Genomic DNA, 18,314 nt, shown 5'->3' with positions numbered 1-18,314 from the left:
TTTACTGCTGAGCCACCGGGGAAACCCAACACCAAACGCACACTTACTGAAAAACAAAAATTCATTAGTTGAACTTGATTGAATTGAAACATGTCTGCCTGTGAAAGACATGATCAGGAGAATGAAAAGATGGGCCACAAAGGGGTAGAGACGCGCAAAACAGGATTGATAAAGGGCTTATTTCCAAAATGGGCAGAGCATGGTTAAAATCCAACAACAGAGAGGCAAACACCCCGACTTACAAATGAGCAAAAGATCTGTGCAGACCTCTCCCCAAAGAAGACTTACAGACACACCTAAGTACATGACAGGATGCTCCACCTCACCTGTCATCAGAGATGCAGATTAAACCGCAAGGACGCACCGCTGCACGACTTCAGAATGGTGAGAGTCTGGGAACAAAGACCGAGAACCTGACATTCTCAAGCGCTGGTGAGGATGCAGAGCAATAGGAACTCTCATCCACTCTTGGAGGGAAAGCAAAGCCATGCAGCCAGTTTGCAAGATAGTCTGGCAATTTCTTAACAATCTAAATACGACCTCACCATACTACTCAGCAATTGCACTCCTAGATATTTACCCAAATGAGCTGAAACTCATGTCCTCTTCAGAACCTGTACACAGATACTTAGAAGTGATAAATGTTTATGGATACTTTATTCGTATTTGCCCAAACTTGGAAGCAACCAGGATATTCCTCAGCAGGTGAGTGAATTATCAAGATACTGGAATAGTATTGTGCAATGAAAGAAACAAGCTGCTTTTGGTGAATTGATCCTTCCATCATTGTACACGCTGTTAATAGTTTTCTTTCTGTCCTGTAGTTACTTTGCTCCTCTTTTTTCTTTCTTGTTACCTTAGTTTCACTGATTTTTCTTTTTTCTTTTTTTGGCTGCATGGAGCAGCACACAGGATTAGTTCTCTGACCGGGAATTGAATCCACACCCCTCACACTGGAAGCACAGAGTCTCTATTACTTGAGCACTAGGGAAGTCCCAATGTTTCATTGATTTTTGTGGTGACATTCTTTGATTCATTTGTTTCAATGGGTGTAGCTCCAGTTATGCAAAATGAGTTAAGTTCTAGGATCTGCCATATGACACAGTGCCTGCAGTTAATAACACTGCACTGTGTACCTCAACATTTGTTAGAGAGACAGTCTCATATACACATGTCCCCACACACATGCCTCCTAAACAATAAGCCCAAAGACAGACTTTCAGAGGTGATGGATGTATCTATACTTTGATTGCAGTGATGGTTTCATAGGTGTGTGCATATGTCCAAAGTCATGTATGCATTAAATATATGCAGGTATTTTACATATCAATTATATATAGATGAAGCTATCACAAAAGAAGTTAATAAAAAATAAATAAGCTGTCAAGCCACAAAAACACATGGAGGAATCTTACATGCCTGTTGCTGGAGAAGGCTTCATGCTCTGTGATTCCAACTCAGAAAGACACATCTATAGAGACAAAATAGGGATCAGTGGTTGCCAGGGGCTTGCAGGGGAGGGGTGAGGAATGCGTGGGTGACGTAGGGGGTCGTGAGGGCAGTAAGATTATATTGTGTGATACTGAGGTGGTGGCCACATGAGCAGCAGCTTAAACAGCATATCTGACCAAGGCCGTTCCACAGACAGCAGCCTGCAGGCTTCTGGATGCGAATGGCATTGTGCATTTGTCAAAACTCAAAGAATTCTACACATAAGGTAACAGCTATAACACCATGATGTTAACTATGGACTTTAGTTAAGTGATGTATTAATTTTGGTTAATTGTTGTAAAAAATTGTTGTTGTTGTTGTGTGGTAGCTCAGTTGTGTCTGACTCTTTGTGACCCCATGGACTGCAGCAAACCAGGTTTCCCTGTCCATCACCATCTCCTGGAGTTTGCACAAACTCATGTCCATTGATTCAGTGATGCCATTCAACCATCTCATCCTCTGTCATCCCCTTCTCCTCCTGCCCTCAATCTTTCCCAGCATCAGGATCTTTTCCAATAAGTCATCTTTTTGCATCGGGTGGCCAAAGTATTGGAGCTTCAGCATCAGTCCTTTTAATGAATATTTGGATTGATTTCCTTTAGGATTGACTGGTTTGATCTCCTTGCTGTCCAAGGGACTCTCATGAGTCTTCTCCAGCACCATAGTTCAAAAGCATTTATTTGTTTATAACAAATGAAGCACATTGATTCAAGATATTAATAATAGCTGAAACTGTGGGTACATGTAGGGGGAACTGAAGTATACCTCTTGTTCAATGTATCTGTTTACCTAAAACTATTTAAAAAGAACAAAGTCTGTTTTTTTTAAAAATAGCATTATGTTGTACAAAAAAAAAAAAAAGCAGAACCATGGACAGCAGCTGAAACAGCTGGCTGGACCAAGGGAGCTCCGTGGACAGCGGCCTCGATGGCCTTGTGCACAAACGTGGAACAGCCATTGCCTGATGTGCAGAAGGCAGCATCATGGGCAGCAAAGTTGCCTTATGTAAGTAGTTTGCAGATTACAAATGCACTCTGCATGACCTCATGTTTTCGGGCATAAATCATGTCCATTTTTGTAACAGACCATGAGTGCCCCATAGAGAATGGATTGATCCCAAGAATGTAGGTAGACTGATAAGATGGTCTCTTATTTGGATATGAAATTTGCATATATATATATTAAATATATATGTGAAGTGAAGTGAAAGTCGCTCAGTCGTATCCAACTCTTTGAGACCCCATGGACTATACAGTCCCTGGACTTCTCCAGGCCAGAATACTGGAGTGGGTATCTGTTCCCTTCTCCAGGGGATCTTCCGAACCCAGGGATCAAACCCAAGTCTCTCTCATTGCAGGAGGATTCCTTACCAGTTGAGCCACCAGGGAAGCCCAAATATGCATATATTTAAATTAAACTCTAGTTAGTTTACAATACTGTATTAGTGTCAGTATAAACAGAGTGATTCAGTATTTTTATAGACTACACTCCAGTTAAAGTTACTGTAAAATATTGGCTTTATTCCCCGTGCTGTACAGTATGTCCTTATGGCTTGTTTATTTCACACATGGTAGTTTGTACCTTCTCATCCCTAACCCTAACATGCCTCTCCTCCACATCTCTCCTCACTGGTAATCACTAGTGCTTTCTGTATCTGTGAGTCTGTTTCTTTTTTGTTATATCCATTCATTTGTTTTTACTTTTAGATTACACATGAAAAACGATAAGATACAGTATTTGTTTTTCTCCATGACTTATTTCACTTAGCATAATCCATCCATGTTGCTCCCTACGGCAAAATTACGTTTTTTTTATGGCTGAATAATATTCCATTGTGTATGTACCACATCTTCTTTACCCATTCCTCTGCTGATGGACACTTAGGTTGCTTCCATATCTTTCCTATCGTAAACAGTGCTGCTATGAACATTGGGCTCCACATATCTTTTCAAGTTATTGTTTTCATTTGCTTGGACTGTTTGTGGCAGGCGCGATCTTTTACTTGAGGCGTGTGAACTCTAAGTTGTGGCACCAGGGATCTCATCCCCTGACCTAGGGTTGAACATGTACCCTCTGCATCGGGGGCTTCGCCCCACCAGGGAAGTCCCTGACAATCTAGTTATGATGCATCTTGGTGTGAAATCTCTGGGCTCATCTTGTTTGGGACCCTCTGTGCTTCCTGTATCTCACTGGAGAAGATCCTGATGCTGGGAAAGGTTGAGGGCAGGAGGAGAAGGGGACAACAGAGGATGAGATGGCTAGATGGCGTCATCGACTCAATGGACATGAGCTTGAGCAAGTTCCAGGAAATAGTGAAGGACAGAGGAGCCTGGCATGCTGCAGTCCATGAAAGAGTCAGACATGACTGAGCAAGAGAAGAGCATTACATTGACCAATTTTTGTTTGTTAAAAACGTCCTTAAGTAAGTGAGTGTTAGTCGTTCAGTCATGCCTGACTCTTCATGACCCCATGGGTTGCAGCCCACCAGGCTCCTCTGTCCATGAGATTTTCCAGGCAAGGATACTGGGGTAGGTTGCCATTTCCTTCTCCAGGGGATCTTCCCAACCCAGGGATCGAACCTGGGTCTCCTGCACTGCAGGCAGACTCTCTACCAACTGAGCTACAAGGGAAGCCTTAAAATGTCCTTGGATTCTGAGAATTAAATCCCACTTGGTCATGGTGTACAACTCTTTCAATATGCTAATGAATCCTGTTTGTTTGTATTTAGTTGAGGAGTTTTGCATCCATGTTCGTAAGGGGTATTTGTCTACAGTTTCCTTGTATGTGTTTGTCTGGCTTTAATATCAGGGTTGTGCTGCCTCATAGAATGGCTGAGGAAGAGCTCTCTCCTCTTCAACACTTTGGAAGTTTGAGGGTTGGTATTAGTTCTTCTTTAAACATTTGGTAGAGTCCACCAGTGAAACCATCACATGCAGTGGGATTTTATTTGTCAGGATATTTCTGATTATGGATTCACTTCTCTTACTAGTTATAGATCTACTCTATTTCTTCATGATGTGGTTTTAGAAAGTTTTGTGTTTCTAGGACTTTCTCCATTTCATCTAGGGGAGCCCACTTGTTGGTGTATTGTTGTTCACAGTAATCTCTTACAATCCTGTTTCTTTCTGTAGAATCAGTAGTAATGTCCCCACTTTCATTCAGATTTTAGTAATTTGCGTCTTCTCTCTTATCTTAGTATGTGTGGCTAAAGGTTTGTTATATTTGTTGATCTTTTCAAAGAACAGACTTCTGGTTTCATGAATTTTCTGTATTGTATTTCAACTTTTATCTATCTCCCTCTATCATCTATGTATCAAGTATAGCTGACTTACAGTATTATATTAGTTTTATGAGTTCTTATTATTTTCTTATTCATTTTTCTCTGCTCTAGTTTTTATTATCTCCTTCCTTTTCTAACTTAGGGATTATATTCTTCTTTTCAAGTTTCTTAAGTTGTACAGATAGGTTGCTGATTTCAAATCTTTTTTGATTTTTAATATAAGCATTTATGTCTATAATTTTCCCTCTTAATGCTATTTCTACTGTATCCTATATTGTTTTGTACATTTTGTTTTTGTTTTTCATTCATTTTTTATGTGTTTTCTAGTGTTCCTCGTGATATCTTTTTTTTTGATCCATTGGTTAAGAGTGTGTTATTTAAGTTCCACAGGTTTGTGTATCTTTCAGTTTTGCTCTTTTTTTTTTTGTGGCTTTTTAAATCAATTAATTTATTTTAATGGTAGAACAATTACTTTACAATATTGTGATGGTTTTTGCAAGACATAAACATGAATTGGTCACAGGTATACATGTGTCCACAGGTATACATATGCAGATGACACCACCCTTATGACAGAAAGTGAAGAAGAACTAAAGAGCCTCTTGATAAAAGTGAAAGAGGAGAGTGAAAAAGTTGGCTTAAAACTCAACATTCAGAAAACTAATATCATGGCATCTGGTCCCATTACTTCATGGCAAACAGATGGGGAAACAGTGGAAACAGTGGCAGACTTTATTTTTTTGGGCTCCAAAATCACTGCTGATGGTGATTGCAGCCATGAAATTAAAAGACGCTTACTCCTTGGAAGGAAGGTTATGGCCAACCTTGATAGCATATTTAAAAGCAGAGACATTACTTTGCCAACAAAGGTCCGTCTAGTCAAGGCTATGGTTTTTCCAGTGGTCATGTATGGATGTGAGAGTTGGACGGTGAAGAAAGCTGAGCGCCAAAGAATTGATGCTTTTGAACTGTGGTGTTGGAGAAGACTCTTGAGAGTCCCTTGGACTGCAAGGAGATCCAACCAGTCCATCCTAAAGGAGATCAGTCCTGGGTGTTCATTGGAAGGACGGATGTTGAAGCTGAAACTCCAACGCCTTGGCCACCTGATGTGAAGAGCTGACTCATTGGAAAAGACCTTGATGCTGGGAAGGATTGGGGGCAGGAGGAGAAGGGGACGACAGAGAATGAGATGGTTGGATGGCATCACCGGCTCAATGGACATGAGTTTGAGTAAACTCGGGAGTTGGTGATGGAAAGTGAGGCCTGGCGTGCTGTGGTTTATGGGGTCGCAAAGAGTCAGACACAACTGAGCAACTGAACTGAACTGAATTCCTAAAATGTTGATGTTCACTCTTGCTATCTCCTGTTTGACCACTTCTAATTTACCTTGATTCATGGACCTAACTTTCCAGTTTCATATGTGATATTGTTCTTTACAGCATCAGACTTTACTTCCATCACAGTCACATCCACTACTGGGTGTTGTTTTTGCTTTGGCTCCCTCTCTTCATTCTTTCTGGAGTTGTTTATCTATTCTTCTCCAGTAGCATATTGGGCACCTACTCTCCTGGGGAGTTCATCTTTCAGTATCATATCTTTTTGTCTTTTCATACTGTTCATGGGGTTCTCAAGGCAAGAATACCTAAGTGGTTTGCCATTCCCTTCTCCAGTGGGCCATATTTTGTCAGAACTCTCCATCATGACCCCTCCGTCTTGGGTGGCTCTATATGGCATGACTCATAGTTTCATTGAGTTAGACAGGGGTGTGATCCAAGTGATCAGTTCGTTTAGTTTTCTGTATTTGTGGTTTCCATTCTGTCTGTCCTCTGATGGAGAAGGCTAAGAGGCTTGTGGAAGCTTCCTCATGGGAGGGACTGGCTGTGGGGATCTGGGTCTTGCTCTGATGGGTGGGGCCATCTCAGCAGCTTGCTCTTGTTCCGATTGGGAAAGGAGTATGTTAAGGCTATATATTGTCACCGTACGTATTTAACCTACATGCAGAGTACATCATGCGAAATGCAGGGCTGAATGAAGCACAAGGTGGAATCAAGATTGCTGAGAGAAACATCAATAACCTCAGATACGCAGATGATCCCACCCTTATGGCAGAAATAGAAAAGGAACTAAAGAGTCTCTTGATGAAAGTGAAAGCAGAGAGTGAAAAAACTGGCTTAAAACTCAACATTCAAAAAACTAAGATCCTGGCATCTGGTCCCATCACTTCATGGCAAATAGATGGAGAAACAATAGAAACAGTGACAGACGTTATTTTCTTGGGCTCCAAAATCACTGAAGATGGTGACTGCAGCCATGAAATTAAAAGACAAGTGTTCCTTGGAAGAAAAGCTATGACCAACCTAGACAGCATATTAAAAAGCAGAGACATTACTTTGCCCACAAAGGTCCGTCTAGTCAAGGCTATGGTTTTTCCAGTAGTCATGTATGGATGTGAGAATTGGACTGTAAAGAAAGCTGAGCGCCGAAGAACTGACACTTTTGAACTGTGGTGTTGGAGAAGACTCTTGAGAGTCCCTTGGACTGCAAGGAGATCCAACCAGTCCATCCTAAAGGAAATCAATCCTGAATATTCATTGGAAGGACTGATGCTGAAGCTGAAGCTCCAATACTTTGGCCACCTAATATGAAGGACTGACTCATTGGAAAAGACCCTGATGCTGGGAAAGATTAAAGGCCAGAGGAGAAGGGGACGATAGAGAATGAGATGGTTGGATGGCATCACCAACTTGATGGACATGAGTTTGAGCAAGCTGTGGGAGTTGGTGATGGACAGCGAAGTCTGGAGTGTTGCAGTCCATGGCGTCACAGAGTTGGACATGACTGAGTGATGCTCAGTAAATCTTTAATCCAATTTTCTGTTGATAGGTCAGGCTGTGTTCCCTCTGTGTAGTTTGGCTTGAGGCCCAACTATGGTAGAGGTAATGGTGGTAATGGCAACCTCCTTCAAAAGGACTTTTGCCAGCACACCCTGTGGCTTCCGGGATTCCTGTATTCAGTGCCTTTGACCCCATGGCAGCCCACTGTCAACCCACACCTCTGCTGGAGACTCTTGGAGACTTATAGACAAGTCTGGCTCACTCTCTTGTGGGGTTATTGCTCTTTTCTCCTGGGTCCTGGTGCTCACAAGGCTTTGTTTGTGCCCTCCAAGAGTCAGTTTTCCCAGTCCTGTGGATGTTCTATAATCAAATCCCACTGGTCTTCAAATTCCTTGGGGGTTTTCAGTCCCCCTGCCAGATCCTCAGTTTGGGAAATCTGATGTTTGCCCTGGAACTTTTGCAACAGTGCAAGAACTTCTTTGGTATAATTGTTCTCCTGCTTGTGGGTTGTCTGCTCATTGGCTGTATGGTTGCTGTGCCTCCCAGGTCTCCTGCAACCAGAGCTCCTGTCCTGGTGCCAGGCCACTGTTGATCCATGCCTTTGCAAGAGATACTCAAAGACTCAAAGGAACTCTGAAACTCTGAATGCAGAGTTCCAAAGAATAGCAAGGAGAGATAAGAAATTCTTCTTAAGTGAACAATGCAAAGAAATAGAGGAAAACAATAGAATGGGAAAGACTAGAAATCTATTCAAGAAAATTAGAGATAACAAGGGAACATTTCATGCAAAGATGGGCACAATAAAGAACAGAAATGGTATGGACCTAACAGAAGCAGAAGACATTAAGAAGAAGTGGCAAGAATACATAGAAGAACTATACAAAAGAGGTCCTTATGACCTGGATAATCACAATGGTGTGATCACTCTTCTAGGGCCAGACGTCCTGGAGTGTGAAGGCAAGTGGGCCTTAAGAAGCATCACTAGGAACAAAGCTAGTGGAGGTGATGGAATTCCAGCTGAGCTATTTCAAATCTTAAAAGATGATGCTATGAAAGTGCTGCACTCAATATGCCAGCAAATTTGGAAAACTCAAGGGTGGCCACAAAACTGGAAAAGTTTGGTTGTCATCCCAATCATAAAGAAGGGCAATGCTAAAGAATGCTCAAACTACTTCACAACTGCACTTATTTCACATCCTAGCAAGGTAATGCTCAAATACCTTCTAGCTAGTCTTCAACAGTACATGAACTGAGAAATTCCAGATGTACAAGCTGGATTTAGAAAAGGAGAGGAACAAGAGATCAAATTGCCAACATCCAATGGATCATAGAAAAAGCAAGGGAATTCCAGAGAAACATCTACTTCTGCTTCATTGATTATGCTAAAGCCTTTGACTGTGTGGATCACAACAAACTGTGGAAAATTCTTCAAGAGATGGAAATACCAGACCAGCTTACCTGCCTCCTGAGAAACTTTTATGCAGATCAAGAAGCAACAGTTAGAACTAGACGTGGAACAACAGATGGTTCCAAACTGGGAAAAGATTGCATCAAGACTGTATATTGTCACCTTGCTTATTTAACTCTTACGCAGAGTACATCATTCAAAATGCCAGACTGGATGAAGCACAAGCTGGAATCAAGATTGCCAGGAGAGATATCAATAATCTCAGATATGCAGATGACACTACCCTAATGGCATAAAGCGAAGAGAAACTAAACAGCCTTTTGATGAAGTTAAAGAGGAGAGTGAAAAAAGTGGTCCAAAACTCAACATTCCAAAATCTAAGATCATGGCATCTAGTTCCATTACTTCATGGGAAATAGATGGGGAAACAGTGGAAACAGTGACAGACTTTATTTTCTTGGGCTCCAAAATCACTGTGGATGGTGACTGCCACAATGAAATTAAAAGATGCTGGCTCCTTGGAAGAAAAGCTAGACCAACTTATACAGCATATTAAAAAGCAGAGACATTACCTTGCTGACAAGTTCTGTATAGTCAAAGCCATGGTTTTTCCAGTATTCATGTACAGATGTGAGAGTTGGACCATAAAGAAGGCCGAGCAGTGAAGAATTGATGCTTTTGAACAGTGGTGCTGGAGAAGACTCTTAATAGTCCCTTGGACAGCAAGGAGATCAAACCAGTCAATCCTAAAGGAAATCAGTCCTGAATATTCATTGGAAGGACTGATGCTGAAGCTGAAGCTCCAATACTTTGGCCACCTGATGTGCAGAGCTGACTCATTGGAAAACTCCCTGACTCACTGGGAAAGATTGAGGGCAGGAGGAGAAGGGTGTGACAGAGGATGAGATGGTTGGATGGCATCAGCGACTCAAGGATATGAGTTTGAGCAATCTTTGGGAGATAGTGCAGGAAAGGGAAGAATGGCATGCTGCAGTCCATGGGGTCAGAAAGAATCGGATACACTGAATGACTGAACAGCAATGAACAACAACAACCTCAATAACATACAAAACTCTTCTTCCCCTCAGTTGATTGTCGATGTCACAAAATCACATCTTTGTACATTATGTATTCCAACACAATGTAAGAATTCTTTTAAATGTATTAGTCTCTTCTTTTCTTGCTTTATTGAGATATAATTGATATATGATATTGTATTAGTTTAGGAACAATTACTCTTTTAAATTATGTGATAAATAGCACAGGGAATTATAAGTCAAAGTTTCAGTGATATTAGTTTTTAGACTAATTAAAATTTACTAGTCCTAAATCATATATTAAATAGAAAACAGTATATGGAGCTACATTCTTCCCTGTACCCCAAACAGTAAAGAACCTGCCTGCAATGCAGGAGACTGGGGTTTGATCCCTGGGTCAGGAAGATCCTCTGGAGAGGGAATGACAATCCACTCCAGTATTCTTGCCTGGAGAATCCCACGAGCAGAGGAGCCTGGTGGGCTACTGTCTGGTGGGATCACAAAGAGTCGGACATGACTGAGTGACTAACACTACTACTGCTATGTGGAGTTACAAACTTTGGTTATAAAAATACTAATTTTCACAATTGCCCATGTATTTACCTTTTCCAGCATCTTTACTTCTTCATACAGCTTCTAGTTACTGTGTAGTGTCCATGGGGTCGCGAAGAGTTGGATACGATTGAGCAACTTCACTTTCACTTTTCACTTTCATGTATAGGAGCAGGAAATGGCAACCCACTCCAGTGTTCTTGCCTGGAGAATCCCAGGGACGGGGAAGCCTGGTGGGCTGCCGTCTATGGGGTCGCACAGAGTCGGACACGACTGAAGCGACTCAGCAGCAGCAGCAGTGTTCTTTCACTGTACTCTGCAGGACTCCCTTGGGCATTTTTGCAGACAGGTCAAGTGGTCATCAAGTCACTCAGTTTTTATCAGAGAATGTCTTAACGTCTCACTCACTATTGAAGGACAGTTTTGCTAGCCACAAAATTCTTGGTTGCCTGGCTTTTTCTTTGAGCACTTCGCATATATTGGCTGATTGCCTTCTGGCCTCCAATGTTTTTGATGAGAAATATGTTTACAACCTTATGAGAAGCCCTCATATGTGATAAGTTATTTCTGTCTTATTGTTTTCAAGATTCTCTGTTTACCTTTGGCTTTTGAAATTTGATTATAATGTGTCTTGGTACGAGTCTCTGAGGTCATTTAACTTGGAGCTTATTGAGCTACCTGGATATTTATATTCATGTCTTCCATCGAGTTTCAGAAGTTTTCAGTCCTTTTATTGAAACACTCTCTCTGCCTTCTTCTGGGACCACGAGGCGTCTCCTGAAGGTCTCTTAGTCTCTGTTTGCTTCTATTCAATCTTGTTCTTTCTGTTCCTCATACAGAAATTGGTGATTCCATTATCCTATCATCTAGCTCAACGATTCTTTTTTCTGAAAGAATCATTGCTCAAATCTGTCTTGAATCTTTCATTTCAGTTATTTTCCACATTTCTTCTTCAGAGTTTCTTTTTGGTTTCTTTTTAGTTTCTCTAGCTCCTTATTGACATTTTCATTTTGTTTAGACATCATTTTATTGACTTTCCCCACATATTCATTTAGTTCTTTGAGCATCTTTAAGATGGTCATTTTAAAGACTTTATCTAGTAGATTTGCCATCAAATCTTTTTCAGAAACATTTTCTGTTGATTAATGTTTTTTCCTTTGAGTGGGCCATACTTTTCTGTTTATTGGTATGCCTTGTAATTTTTTGGTTGAAAAGTTGACTATTGAAAATAATAATGTGGTAACTCTGGAAGTCAGATCTCTTCATTACCACTCCAGGGTTTGCAGTTTTTTTGTTAGTGTTTTGGGTTTTTTTCTTTTTTATTATTGTAGGCTGCCTCTGTGCCAATGACTATCCTGAGGTGTAAACTTACCATCTTCTCAGGTGTTTTCTGAGCCTGCACCATCCCTGAACATGCAGGTCCACTTTCTAATTTTCCCTAAATACATTGTTGCCTTTGAATGTCTTAGTCTTTGATGGTTCCCAAAAGGTAAACAAGAAAAATAAAGGTAAGGGTTGGGGAAAAGAGGGTGCCAGCCCCTTAAGCCACCTCAGCCAGGGCTGAAAGACTTACAACAATGGGGGAAGGTAAAACAACAGAGGCCGCCCCCCTCTTTATAAGCACCTCCATGCTTCCCCAGTGGCTCAGCAGTAAAGAATCCGCCTGCAATGAAGGAGACACAGGTTTGATCCCTGGGTTGGAAGAGCCCCTGGAGGAGGAAATGGCAACCCACCCCAGTATTCTTGCCTGGGAAATCCCATGCACAGAGATGCCTGATGGGCTACAGCCCATGGGGTTGCAAAGAGCTGGACAGGACTGAGCACACACACACACTGTGATCGGAAGTAGCAGCTGCAGCGTAAATCCCTGCTATTTGAAGGACTGTGTCCTTTTGGCCCAGCTCCTGGCCCCTTTAAGCTGTGTGCAAGTTATTGCAGGAACCCATGTCTGGTTGCCATGTGGCTGCAGCTGGGGACTATTTAGCTTCTGCACTTGAACAAAATTCACCACAATGTACCACCGAGTCTTCATCTGGACGTTGAAGCCTTCAGTAGACTCTAGAGTTCCAAATGGTTCCGTTAGACAGATTTCCTTTCTAACTGCCTGCCCTGATGAGGTGTGGCACCTTCAGACCCTCTGCCTGTTTCAGAGGCAAGAGCCCTCCGCAGACCTTGTCATTGACTGCCTTCAGGGTCTTTGGTTGCTGACTTCTCTGACTCTACAGTGGACCTGAAGATCTTTTATCTCCTAGCTTCTCCCACAGTTGTGTAGAGTCTAGTTCTTCACACCCTCTTCTCGGTGTTGCTCATAGTGGTCCAGCACTCCTAAAAGAGCTCTATCTGGCCCAAGTATACATTGTATGTCTTTCCTGGAGTGTCACAAGGGTTCACTCAAAATATGCAACATTTGAAGTCAATGGTAAGCTTTCTTCCAAACTGACTTTTCCAATTTGACTTCCCAGAAGCAATGCTTGAAAGATTCTGTGGATCTACGTCCTAAAACTTAATGTGGTCAGACTTCTTAATTTCTGCCAATATCAATTTACTAAGTAATTTATTTTGCTCTTGATTTGACCCTTGAGTCGTGGAGGGGTATTTTTTTTATCCCCTTGTCTGAGACGTCTTCCTCATTTGCAGCACTGTCAGAGAAGTCACCATGGCCTTGATATTTGGCAGTTTACCTGTGCCCAGCAGATGTTGAACTTTACAGGCCAGCTCTGTGTTTGATGAGAGCGGGGCAGCTAGGCTGTGCTGGCAGACCCTGCTCTAAGGTCTTGAGCCCAGTCCAGCCGTGTCCTGGCCACCTCGCTATAGAGACTGCACTTGGGAGGCCACTGGAACCCCCTCAGCCTCTGACCAGACCCATCGGGAGCAGGGACGGGGCAGGCTCTGCCTTGTCACCCACCCTCTCAGGCTGCTGCCTCATCCCGCCAGCTCCTCTCCACCCCTGGCCCTGCTCCCTGTGACCTCCAGGCAGCCCTTTGTGTTGGCTCCACTGTGAACTAAGGGCCCCAGCCCGGCTCCTCCACCTCTGACTTCATCCTGAGCCCCAAAGTCCTGGCTCCCATAGCCTCCCACCCAGCATCCCTTCCTGGACCTCTGAGGGGCAGCTCACACTCACGTCGCTGAAAGGAGAATTTTTGACCCTGGCACTCAGCAAATGGCACTGCATTCATGCTGTGAGGCAGGAGGCCCAATGGGAGCAGTGGTCTCTCTGCAGACCCTTGGCTCAACCTCCAGGATCACGCCTGATCTGAGGGGTTCTCTTCCCTCTGCACCGCCCCGCCCCCCATCACATTCCCATCAGGACCTCTGCACAGATCCTGAGGGCTCCTGAACTTCCACCCTCCCTCTTGCACAGCCTGCTTTCCAGTGAAATTTTGGAAAATCCCACCCCACCTAGATGCCTCCAGGGGCTTCCTGTCGCCCCGTAACAAAGCCTGAACCTCGAACGTGCTGGTGTTGCCCCGTGTGCTCAGGCTGCTATGACCCCTCCTCCTCAGGCTCCAGTCTATACACATAGCTCCGCTGGCCTTCCCACTGCCCCTTGGACTCACACAGATGTTTCTCCCTCAGATCTTTACCCCTTCTGCTCCTTGTGCCTGGGTGTGCCACCCAGACCTATGCAAAACCTGCTTTCACTAAGACCTTGCCAGGCACTGGGGTGCCCGTCCTTGCCTGGCTGCCGTGCCCTTCGTGGGCATTGGCTGACTTCTAATTGTGTCAGCTGTTCTGTCAGAACAGTGGTGCCACATGTGGTCACACTGAGTGTGTTTTCATCTTAACACCTGCTTGGCATGCAGTGGGTCTACATGAATAGCTGCCATTTGCATGAGTGGTTCATTGTTGAAAGTCAATTGTTTTTGGTTATTTGTGAATTTTGACAATTTCATGTGTTGTACTGGTTATTTGCTGTTTACAACCCACTGGAAATGATCTCCCACTCCCTATCTTCCATTGAAAACTTTTACTTGAAGTTTGTCCCATTTGTTTGGTTTATTTCGACGTTCATTTAGTTGGACTGTGTGATGGTTAATTTTATGGATCAACTTGACTAGATCACAGGACCCACATATTTGATCAAACACTAATCGAAAGGGTGAAGGTGTTTGAAGAACGTGATTAACATTTGAATCAGTAGATGTTGACTAAAACAGATTGTTCCACGTGGGTGGACCTCATCTAATCAGTTGGTTCCCCAAGGAAGAAGGAATTATACCTTTGGACTCAAACTGTAGCACCAACTCTTCCCTTGGTCTCTGGGTTGCTGGCCTGCCCATTTTCAAGCCTTCACAATCACAGGACCCAGTTGCTTAAAATCTGTCTCCCCTATATCCTTATATCAATGTACACATGTATACTCACGGTTCTGTTTATCTCAGATATTTCTTCTCTGAAGAACCCTTACTGATACAGACTTTTTCAGATTATATACTTCAGCCACTCTGTCTCTCACAGCATTTAACTTTGCTTATTGTGAGTTTCTCTTTCTAGATTAAAATTTTTTTCTCTCTGTAGACAGATCTATCAATGTTATTTTTAAAGTTCCTGGCCGTGGTGTCATTCTGAGAAAACGCCTGTTTGCCCCAGCAGAACATAAATAGTCTCCCATCGTTTCCTTTGGTCTGAGTTTTGATTTGCATCAGTGCTGGTCCTGACCTTGCTTTTGTCCTGACGGTGAGAGCAGGGGTCCCGACTCTTTGCTCTTCCATCTCCTGGCTCTCTTTTGAGGTCTTGTCCCACCACAAGTCATGCAGAACAAACTCAGCAACACGGGCCTGGCTGTGGGCCGGGCATGGACGTGGGCCCTGACTGGAGTGTGCAGGCGTGTTCCTGCCCAGCTCTGGGGAGGCCTCGGTCCACAGCCTTGGGGATCAGGGCTGGCTGAGACTGCTCCCCCCAAACACCAAGGGATGGGTGGGCTGTTGAACCCCACGCAGGTGGCTGGGAAGTGACTCCCACACCCTGGGACCAGGCTTGCCGGGCCTTGATTTAGGTGAGGGAGGGCGGATGGGTGCTGTTTGCTGCCTCGGCTGGAAACAGGCGTTCGTGGCCCGGAAGGAGGGTGTGCAGGCAGGCGGGCTGCAGAGTGAGGGGGTAACGGCCCCGCTGCTCTCCGCCGAGCTGAGGCTGGGGCTGCGGTGGCGCCGGGCAGGGAAATGGCCAGGCCGAGCGGAGGCCCCGGGGCGCCTGCCTCCTGCAGATAGAGCTCCGGGCAGTGAAAGGGGAAGTTTGCTGGCAGGTGGCCTGTGTGCTTTCCTGTTGAAGAACTGGGAGAATGTGCAGGCTGGCTATGGTCAGGGAAGCTTGGCGCTAGGAAGGGTGCGGAGAGTTTGTGGGTGACGGCCCACTTCATGCTGTGTTTTGAGGCATTTTCTGAAAGTGTTTCCTTGACAGAAAGGAGCTCAAGTCCAGACCCCTGGCCCAGACCAGCGCCCTTAGGCTCAGGGGGTCACATCTGTGGGCCTTGGGGCCCCACAGACCTCCTGGCCTCCCAGGGCCTGCAGGTGGGGCTCCAGGGCTCAAGCCCCCAGGAGAGGGGCAGGAGCGTGGGCCTGGGAGCTGCGGGGGGTGGCGTGAGGCTGCACAGGGGCTCCTGGGGAGTGGCCACTTAGGGTGCACGTGTGAGTCTTCCTTGGAGGCTCTGAGGCCCTCAGCCCTCTGGCCAGACTTTGCTTCCTCCCTTCACACAGGCCTCAGCGGCTGGGGGTGCTGGAACTGCCTGTTCCACTGTCCAGGCTGGGGCAGGCAACCCCAGGGCCCCCGGGGGTGGACACATGTGGAAAGTGGGCAACAGGCATGGATGGCTGTGAGCAGGATGGCATGGCCAGCGTGGGGCTCCAGATGTGAAAATTTAGATTTCATTCTCTTGTTTTCTTTTTTTATTTTGCTGCCTCGGGTTTTCGCTGTGGCCCACGGATTTTCTATTTGTGGTGTGGGATCAGTTGCTGCATGGCATATCAGTTCCCCCATCAGGGGTTGAACCCATGTCCCCTTTGAAGCAAGGCCGATTCTTAACTGCGGGACCACCAGGGAAGCCCTGATTCCATTTTTGATGTAACAGGAATCCATGGTGGGGTTTGAGCAGGGATTGCCAGACAAATGTAGGGTTGGAAAGACACTGCTGGCTGTGGGCTGGGGACCAGCCTCACCCCAGCTCTGGAGATAAGTTCGAGGTGTCCTTTGGGGCCCCCTTGGTGGGTGGTCACTCACCGAGATGGGAAGAGCGGGCGAGGGGGGGATCTGAGAAGGGCTGCCACTGTGAGGACACTCTGTCTCATCAGTCAGGGACCTTGTGGCCTGTTCTGTGCTGGGCGCCCTCGGTCTCCGTCTCTCAGTGCGTGCTTGCTGGCATCTGCTGCACATGGCCTCTGCTCACGCGGAGCATCGGGGGACCCTGTGCTCTTGGCGTTAACTTTCCGGGATAAAGAGACAACCCATTGGTGTAACGAGTGTGTGCCCTGCACGATGCACAGGAAGGGTGGGAGCAGAGAGCTCAGTAGGGAAAGGGAGAGCCAAGGGCGTGTCACTGTTCTAATTCAGATGGATGGACAGACTTGGGGGGTGAGGGAGGGAACCTCCAGAGCCTGGGAAGGGGTCTCTTCACAGGGAGAGCCAGAGGGGAGACCCCAGCCAGAGAAGGGAGCAGGCAGGGGTGGCGGGACAGGAGGCCGGGGCAGGGAGAGGGTACCACAAGGAACCCCAGGACCTGCAGGCGAATTTCTGATAAAACGTGACCATTTCTGGCTGTGCACCAGCTGAGGCCTCATCTGAGATCTTGAGACAGAGCCGCTCGCTGCCGGAAGGAGAGGGCTGCAGAGGGCACGAAGGGAGTGGGTGGGTGGTCGACTAGAGGAAGCCCCCAAGGACCACAGGCATGGTGACTGCCCCTGTCAGGGCAGTGGGTCTGCCACGGCGGCAAGTGCAGCTTCCTAGTGGAGGTTACAGGCAGAGGGCAAGGTCTGCGGCTCCCCTGGGATGGGCTGCCACAAGGAAGGGAATCAGCTCCCAGAGTTTGCATCTGAGCCGCTGGGAGGACAGGGGGCCTCGGCCGGGAGGACAGGGGGCCTTGTCTTGGAGGAATAGCGGCCTCGACTGGGAGGACACGCGGCCTCCCCTGGAGGAACAGTGGCCTCGGGTGTGAAGGGCTGGTGTGGAGAAATGGATGGTGTCTTCGTTTTTGTGGCTGCAGCAAATCACTGCAAACATTTGTTCCCTACACAGTGTGGAGGGCACAAGTCTGAAACAGTCTTGTTGGGCCTTGGCAAGCGTGACAAGGATTGTCTGCCCTCCAGAGACCCTGGGAAGGGTCTACATTGGTCCTTCCGCCTGCCAGAGCTGCAACCCAGCTCATGGCCCCTCCTGTGTCCTCAGAGCCAGCAGTGTTGTGTCCTGCTTCCGCCTCACAGGCCTTCTGCTCTGCCAGCCCCCGCCTCCTCTTGTGAGGGCCTGGTGATGGCGCCAGGCCCCTCTCCTGTCTCAGGAGCCCAGCTCAGCCCCCACTCGGAGGCTGCCGGATCAGGACTGGTGTCCTTAGGGTGGGTCAGCCTGATCTCCAGATCTGTGGTGCTGGGTGTGTTGGGAGTGAGATGCGTTGCTGACCTCTAGGCCTGACACATGGAGTAAGGCCCACGTCTGGGATGAGAGGTGAGCAGGAGCTGTGGACAGGGGCTGCTGGCCACATACCAGGTGGGGGGGGCTGGATGGGAGCT

The 18,314-nt window shown here is 45.9% G+C and overlaps 1 non-coding gene and 1 gene segment (V, D, J or C); both read right to left on the bottom strand.

Moving 5' to 3' along the window:
* Positions 1 to 18,314, bottom strand: part of LOC145530219 (Ig alpha-1 chain C region-like) — a 275,477-nt gene that overhangs the window by 105,111 nt on the left and 152,052 nt on the right.
* Positions 4,050 to 4,121, bottom strand: TRNAC-GCA (transfer RNA cysteine (anticodon GCA)). Its single transcript has one exon. It is a non-coding gene; the product is annotated as a tRNA-Cys (tRNA).

This window comes from Giraffa tippelskirchi, chromosome 12 (genome assembly GCF_054371585.1).
Source record: "Giraffa tippelskirchi isolate mGirTip1 chromosome 12, T2T-mGirTip1v1.2.pri, whole genome shotgun sequence".
Taxonomy (NCBI): Eukaryota; Metazoa; Chordata; class Mammalia; order Artiodactyla; family Giraffidae; genus Giraffa; species Giraffa tippelskirchi.
Note: the sequence above shows the minus strand (reverse complement) of the source record. Positions and strands in the feature narration are given on the sequence as shown.